The sequence below is a fragment of the Herpailurus yagouaroundi genome, unplaced genomic scaffold (assembly GCF_014898765.1).
Source record: "Herpailurus yagouaroundi ecotype Mexico unplaced genomic scaffold, PumYag 166, whole genome shotgun sequence".
Classification (NCBI taxonomy): Eukaryota; Metazoa; Chordata; class Mammalia; order Carnivora; family Felidae; genus Herpailurus; species Herpailurus yagouaroundi.
Window position 1 is genome coordinate 32,867 of NW_024412407.1, and position 7,676 is coordinate 40,542.

Here is a 7,676-nt window from a genome sequence, read left to right on the forward strand (position 1 = left end):
TTGTTGTCATGAACTCCTTTAACTTTTGTTTGTTACTGGGGGAACTCTATCTCTCCTCTGTTCTGAATGATAGCCTTGATGGATACAGTATTCTTGGCTGCAAGGTTTTTTTTTTTCCTTTTAGTACTTTGAATATATCATGCCATTCACTTCTGGCCTGCAAATTTTCTGCTGAAACATCAGCTGATAGACTTATAAGTGTTGCCTTCTATGTAACTATCTTCTTTTCTGCTTGTAAAATTCTCTCTTTATCACTACATGTTGCCATTTTAATTAGTATGTGTCTTGGTGTGAACTTCCTTTGGTTGATTTTGTTGGGGAATCTCTGCTTCCTGGAACTGGATTTTTGTTTCTTCCCCCAGATTCATGAAGTTTTCAACTATTATTTCTTGAAATAAATTTTCTGCCTCCTTTTCTCTCTCTTCTCCTTCTGAGATCCCTATAATGTGAATGTTATTAAACTTGATGTAGTCACTGAATTCCCTAAATCTGTTGTCATGTTGCATAATTTCTTTTCTCTCATCTTCTCAGCTTGATTACTTCCCATTATTCTGTCCTTAAGGTTGCTGATTTGTTGTTCTACTTTCTCTAGTCTGCTATTTATTCCATTTAGGGTTTTTAAAGTGTCATTTATTGTGTTCTTCATCTCTGATGGTTTCCTTTTTGTTAAGGGTCTCGCTGAGATCCTCCACCCTTTTCTCAAGACCAGTGAGTATCTTTACGATCATTAACTTCTCTATCAGGCATATTACTTATCTCTATTTCACTTAGGTCTCTTTCTGTGGTTTTGTCCTATTATTACATTTGAGATATATTCCTTTATCTCATTTTTTCTAATTCTCTGTATCAGGAAAGTCAGCTGCATCTCCTGCTCTTGAAAGTAATGGCTTTTTGAAGAAGAGGTCCTGTAGTGTCCTGCAGTGTCATGCCCTCTGCTCACTAGAACCTGGTGCTTCATGGGTGTCTCCTATGTGTATTGTGTTGCATGTGCCCTGCTGTTGAGTCTTGGCCACTTTTTCCTACATTCCAATCTTCTGCAGTGGCTCTCTTTGCCTGTTGTGGGTAGCCTTGTGTCTCTGGGGTGTTAGTGGATCAATCTGTGTCTGCTTTGGGCTGCATTTGGTCAGACCAGGTATTTGCCAGAGATGCAGCAGCACCCAAGTACAGGGTGATTTTCCTGTGTGGTCTCCTGAGAAGCTATCCTTGGTGGGTGGAGCCTGCAATCAGACCAAATGTCCTCCCCCAGCCCACTGCTGGGACCACAGGGGACTGCTGTGTGGTAAACTTCCTCTAGCCCCAGGGCACTTTGAAGTGGTCCTGGCCCTGTTGCGGCTGTTTGCACACTGTCAGGCTTGTGCCTGGTTTGTGCCTCCAAGAACATCTTGGAGGGAGTGGGGCACACAGTGCCTGCAAAGTTTGTGTGCCAGTGACAAGAGACATGTCACTGCCACTAGGACCAGGCTGGTAGGGTGGGTTGTGTAGTTTTAATGAGGTGTGTGCAGGTCTTCCACGGGAGGGGCTCAGCAGCACCACTGGGACTGAGGCTCTGCAAAGTGCACAAGACCAGAGATGCAGTGTTGGCAGAGTCTGCACTGGTCTACAACCATCAAAAAATAAATGAAAACAGAAACAATAACAAAAAATAGCAGCCTTGGGGAAGGAGAATCTGAATTCCAGAGTTATCACATTATTGGATTCAAGTATCTAGTGTTCAACAACAACAAATCACAAGTCATAAAAATAAACAAGAAAACATGGCGCATTCAAAAGAAATCAACAGAATTTTTCCCTGAAAAAGACTTAATGGTGGATCCACTAGACAGAGTTTAGAACAACTGTCTAAAGGTGTTAAGAGAATTAAAGGAAGATGCGAAGTCAAGAAAGCAAAGTATGAACAAGATGGAAATATCAAAAATGAGATAGAAAACCTAAAAGAAAGCAAAAATAAATGATGGAGATGAAAATTACAATAACTAAATTGCTATAAAATGATTAGTCTTTGCAAAAATACCAAAAATCTTAAGCTCTGTTCTTTTTTACTCCCTCATAAATATAGAATGCTGACTGCATCCATGTTCAAAATACTTAATATTCTCAAAAATATTGAAATATTTACAAAGTTGACTATGAGTTTAGCATAAAGAAAGTTTCAGAAATTTTCACAGGATAAATTCTTGAAAGTATGCTTTCTAATTATTATGGAAATGAGCAAGAAATTAATAACAGACAAATAGAAAGTGACCAAATACTTGGAAATTAAGCAATATACTTTTATATAGCCAATTGGTCAAAAAAGGAATCAGAAAGGAATTAGAGAAAATTTTAAACTATATGATAATAAAATGTAGCATATCAAAATTTATAGAAAATTTATATAATAAAATATATGCTTTAGAAAAGACAAAAGCTAAAAATTATTTAAGTCAGTGCTGTCCAAGATGGTAGTCACTAATCACCTATAGCTATCAAGCACTTGAAATGTGGCTAGTATAGCTGAGGAACTGAATATTTAATTTTTAATTTAATATTTATTAATTTAAATTTAAATGTGTATATCCCCATGTAGCTAGTGGCTATTGTATTGGATAGTACAGACCTAAGTAATCTTATTAGTAATGTAACAACAACAACACAAAAGGTAAGCTACATCTAAATATATTTGATAGATTATTGAAATAGAATTTAACTACAAAAAGGGTCACTTTTTGGGGGTGGATATAGTTTGATAAATTTGACAAACACATATAGCAATGCAGCTACCACTACAATTAAGATATAAAATATTTCCAGTATCCTAAATTGTTTTCTCTTGACATTTTGTAGTCAGTCACTTCTCACCATTAGCCTTTAAAACCACTGATCAGATTTCTGTCTCTGTAATTCAGATATTTCCAGAATTATAGAACTAGAATCATAGAGTATCTAAATATTATATCTGGCTTCTTTCACTTAGCATAATATTTGTAAGATTCAATCGTGTTTTGTTTTGTTTTGTTTTTTTTACATACGACTAGTTTATTCCATTGTATGTATATACCACAATTTGTTAAAACATTTACTAGTTGATAGACATTGGAATCTCCAGGTTTGAGCATTAACATACAATATATTTAATAGATAAAATTCAGTTCACTTGAAAGATCAAAATAATTTCACCAAAAATACCACTGAATTCTCAATTTATTAATCTGAGAATATATTTTGCTTAATTATTATTCATAAACAAATAGACCACTAGGTTCCAGAGTATAAAATGGTTTACAGTGAAGTCTAAAATTGCTTCTGTTGCTAGTTTGAAACAAGACAATGTCTTGGGCTTGTATAAAACAGCTTGGGATTTTTCAGGGTTGCCCTAGGACAGTGAACTGCTAATGATCCTGTTAAATTTTTCACTTATTTTTCTAAATCACTTATGATACTCCTCTGGGATACTTTCACTTCAGCTTTTATCTGAAGTAGAATACAATGGTGTCTTTTATTGACAATAGTACTTTTGGAACCTTGATCCCCAAAGAAGAGGTTTCCCCCCAACTTTGTTTTGTTTCAATATAACACTTGAGTCTGTAGTAAGTAGAAAACGATAAAACTGCAGCATTTCATAAGTGTACAGATAGCAATATGGAGTCTTTCTTGGAACAGTTGCTTATCTTTCATTAAATGATGCCATGAGTTGTTTCAGTTGCCATATTTTATTTTATTTTAAAGTATAAGTACCTATTTTGAGGTTTTGAATGACAGCGGTCATAACAAAAAAATTTCACAAAATGCAACTTGTCTGGAATAGAAGATGGATGTCCATTAAAACTGTTAATACCTGAGTTCTGACCTTCAAAGTAAGTATGAATTTGAGGGAATGTGGGAATTCTTTACGGAAGTATCATATGTACATGGTCGCTCCCACAAAAATCAATGGTAGTAAATAGATAATAGTATTTGTCCAGATTAGATAATAAATTATGATCATAAAAGAGTAAAGTCATAGGGCACCTGGGTGGCTTAGTCAGTTAAGTGTCCAACTTCGGCTCAGGTCATGATCTCATGGTTTGTGGGTTTGAGCCCCAAGTAGGGCTCTGTGCTGACAGCTCACAGCCTAGAGTCTGCTTTAGATTCTGTGTTTCCCTCTCTGCCCCTCCTCTGCTTGTGCTCTCTCTCTGAAAAATAAACATTAAAAAATAAAAAATAAAAAAGAGTAAAATCATAATTAATTATGTTAAAATACATTTCTGCCATGCATACATAAAGGAACAATAGACACAATAAATCCAAGGAGGTAAGACAACTACAATTTTAACTTAACTTCAAAATCAGAAATTAAGTCAAATGCACAAGTCCAATTCAAGAAGTTGAGTTTGATACTACATTTATGACTACTACAGTTACAAATTTTTTTTAATAGTAGTGTCATTTTATGGTTGTGTATTAACAAATGTTGTAATCTATTTTATTTATATATAGTTGCAACTAACCTTCATTTTCTCTGCTTCTCTTTATTAATTATTGCCCTGGGTAAAGTGATGTGGAAAAAATACTGAACAATTCTTCTTTAAAATTTGAAATAATATAGTTCTAGAACATTCTGTTAGACCCATAAAGTAATAGAAATTGTATGAATAACTCTGTGAGCATACCGTTTCAAGTCAGAAATAGAGCAAAGATGGGAGTTATAACAAGGAGATAAATATATTTTTTTACAATAAAAGTTTGTGATCACTTGGTAGCTAAAGCCTGCAAGTCTTTAATTGCTGTTAAAAATATTGAAGCTATTCCCCAATATCTGCTTTAGAAAATCACATTAATCATGGAACATCTTAGTTTTATTTTTTCCCCAAACAAGAAAAATTAATTAATAAACAAATAGCAGTATTAATAAGACAAATAAAAAAGAATAAAAATAACATGCTTTAGTAAAAAATGCTTTAGTAAACCATTTCTTTTAAAAGTCTTCAAGTAATACATATAATGAAATATACTGGCATGTTTAATATAAAAGAGGATAGTATAACATGGAAATAAGTAGAATTGCTATACATAGAAAGGACAGGTAGTAATATGTTGGAAAGGGGGATTTTACTCTACTAGTCAAGATTCTTTTGGCTTATTTAAGAATGAAATTGACATGTGACAGATTAACAGGAGAAAATCAAATTAATTACATATTTATGGGTGGCTCCATAGGATATGAGAATTATCAGCAGTCAGGCAATTGAGGCTTACATGCCATTCTGAGCTAAGAAGGGTATACCAGGGGCTGGGACTTTGAAGAGAAGGAAGACAATTCAAAGGAAAATGAAAAAGAGTAAGTATTTGGTAAACAAATGTTTGCTGGGCCATACAGAAACAATGAGACGTACAGAAGAATTTTATCAAACAGACTTTGCTAACTTCCTCCCTCTCTACCACATCTAACTCATATTACACTGTAGTTATCTAGGTGATAGTTCCCTTTTTGGAGCAGGTCTTCTGTCTAAATTCTTTTAGGCATTTGAAGAGGAGGTAAAAAGAAAAACATTGTGAGTCTTCCATTTCTTAAAAATAATCTGCTTAAATCAATCGTTGAGCCAAAGAGACAATTTTGAGGTGGCACATTTTACTTCCCTATAATAATTTCTGGATTATTCAACAATTTTACAAAGAATATTGAGAAAATAAAACAAAGAAACAGCACCCCAGATTATGTAGACACGTGTAGGAATACACTTCAAAAAAATTGAAAAAAAGACACAATATTTTTTATTAAAATATGTTGTCTGTTTTTGTCATGTGCTGCATTGTTTTCTTTATTATATATACTGAAAAAACAACTGTACATTTTAATATAGCAGAGCCAGTCAAGAAAATTTATAATAATAATTATATACTTTCAGTGCACAAAAATTTCAACTTTAATTAATGTAAATCAGTGCTACTTAGTCATTGGCTACCACAGGAATTGTAATATAATTCTAAATCCTTGTTTTGAAAATCACCATGATACACATTCTAACACACAGAACAGCCTAGTGCATTTGTACAGGTGGAATAAAAATGATAGAAAAATACATTTAAAATAATTCATATTCTTTTATTTAAATTATGCATGCAGAGTTGAGTCCACTCAGGGGGAATGGGTAAAAATGTGTATTAACCAAAGAAAATATCCAAGTTCCAGAGAAAAATTGTGAGAAATATAATAAGGAGGACTAATGGATAGGAAAGAATTTAGAATTGACTGTAGCATGTAATTATGTGGCATCTCCAATTTCAGACTGGAGAAATCGTTTGCAAATTGGTAAAGAATATATACTTTTTTCTGCTTTAGGTAAACACAAATATTTAGTTAATTTATATATATTTAGTTAAACTATAGATTTAGTATATATATTTAGTTTATATTTTTATGTTAACTTATATATATTTAATTTATATACACTTAGGCTAATTTATATATATTTTTTTTATATATATATATATATATATATATATATATATATATAGGTTGATTTGTCTTCTTATGTACATTTGATAAGTCTCATAAAAGAGAAATGAAAAACCAGTCGATGGAAATAGATTTCATTCTCCAAGGATTGACAGATGACCCACAATTGCAAATTGTGGTTTTCATGTTTCTATTTCTTAATTACATATTGAGCTTGTTGGGGAACTTAATCATTATCCTCCTTACCCTGCTAGATCCTCGCCTCAAGTCACCAATGCATTTTTTTCTCCATAATTTCTCATTTTTGGAAATCATATTCACAACAGTATGTATTCCCAGATACTTGATAACCATTGTGGCTAGAGAAAAAACCATCTCATATAACAATTGTGCAGCTCAATTATTTTTTATTCTTTTACTGGGAGTTACGGAGTTTTACCTTGGCTGCTATGTCCTAGGACCACTATGTTGCCATCTGTAACCCTTGCATTACCCAATCATTAAGAACAGCAAAGTGTGCTATCAACTTGTACTTTCCTCTTGGGTAACTGGATTCCTAATCATCTTTCCACCATTGGTCATGGGACTCAAGCTGGATTTTTGTGCTTCCAAAATAATTGATCACTTTATGTGTGAAACTCCTCCTATCCTGCAGATATCCTGCACAGATACACATGTCCTAGAATTGGTGTCTTTTATCTTCGCTGTCGTGACACTTATGATCACATTGGTGTTGGTGATTCTGTCTTACACTTGCATTATTAAGACCATTATTAAGTTCCCTTCAGCACAGCAAAGGACCGAAGCTTTTTCCACCTATACTTCCCATATGATTGTTGTCTCCATGACTTATGGGAGTTGCATCTTTATGTATATTAAACCATCTGCCAAAGAAAGAGTGATTTTATCCAAAGGTGTAGCTTTGCTGTATACCTCAGTTGCCCCTTTACTAAATCCCTTCATTTATACCCTAAGGAACCAGTAGGTAAAAGAAGTCTTCTGGGATATGTTACAAAAGATGTGCTTTTCATAAAAACAATTGTAATAAATGCTACAAATCATAATCTTATAAAAACAAAAAAAATGTTTCATTCACTTCTTGTGACATGTTTTTCTACCTCATTACTTATTATATAGCACATTCTCTTTGTTTCGCCTTTAATTTTTTTTTTAAGTTTACTTATTTTTTGAGAGAGAGCAAGAAGGGGAAGGGCAGAGAGAGAGGGAGAGAGAAAAATCCCAAGAAGGCTCTGCACTGTTA

At 33.5% G+C, this 7,676-nt stretch overlaps 1 pseudogene; it reads left to right on the top strand.

The window, feature by feature from the left end:
- Positions 1–6,521: 6,521 nt before the first annotated feature.
- On the top strand, positions 6,522–7,448 carry LOC121039032 (olfactory receptor 6C6-like; annotated as a pseudogene).
- The last annotated feature ends 228 nt before the right edge of the window (positions 7,449–7,676 follow it).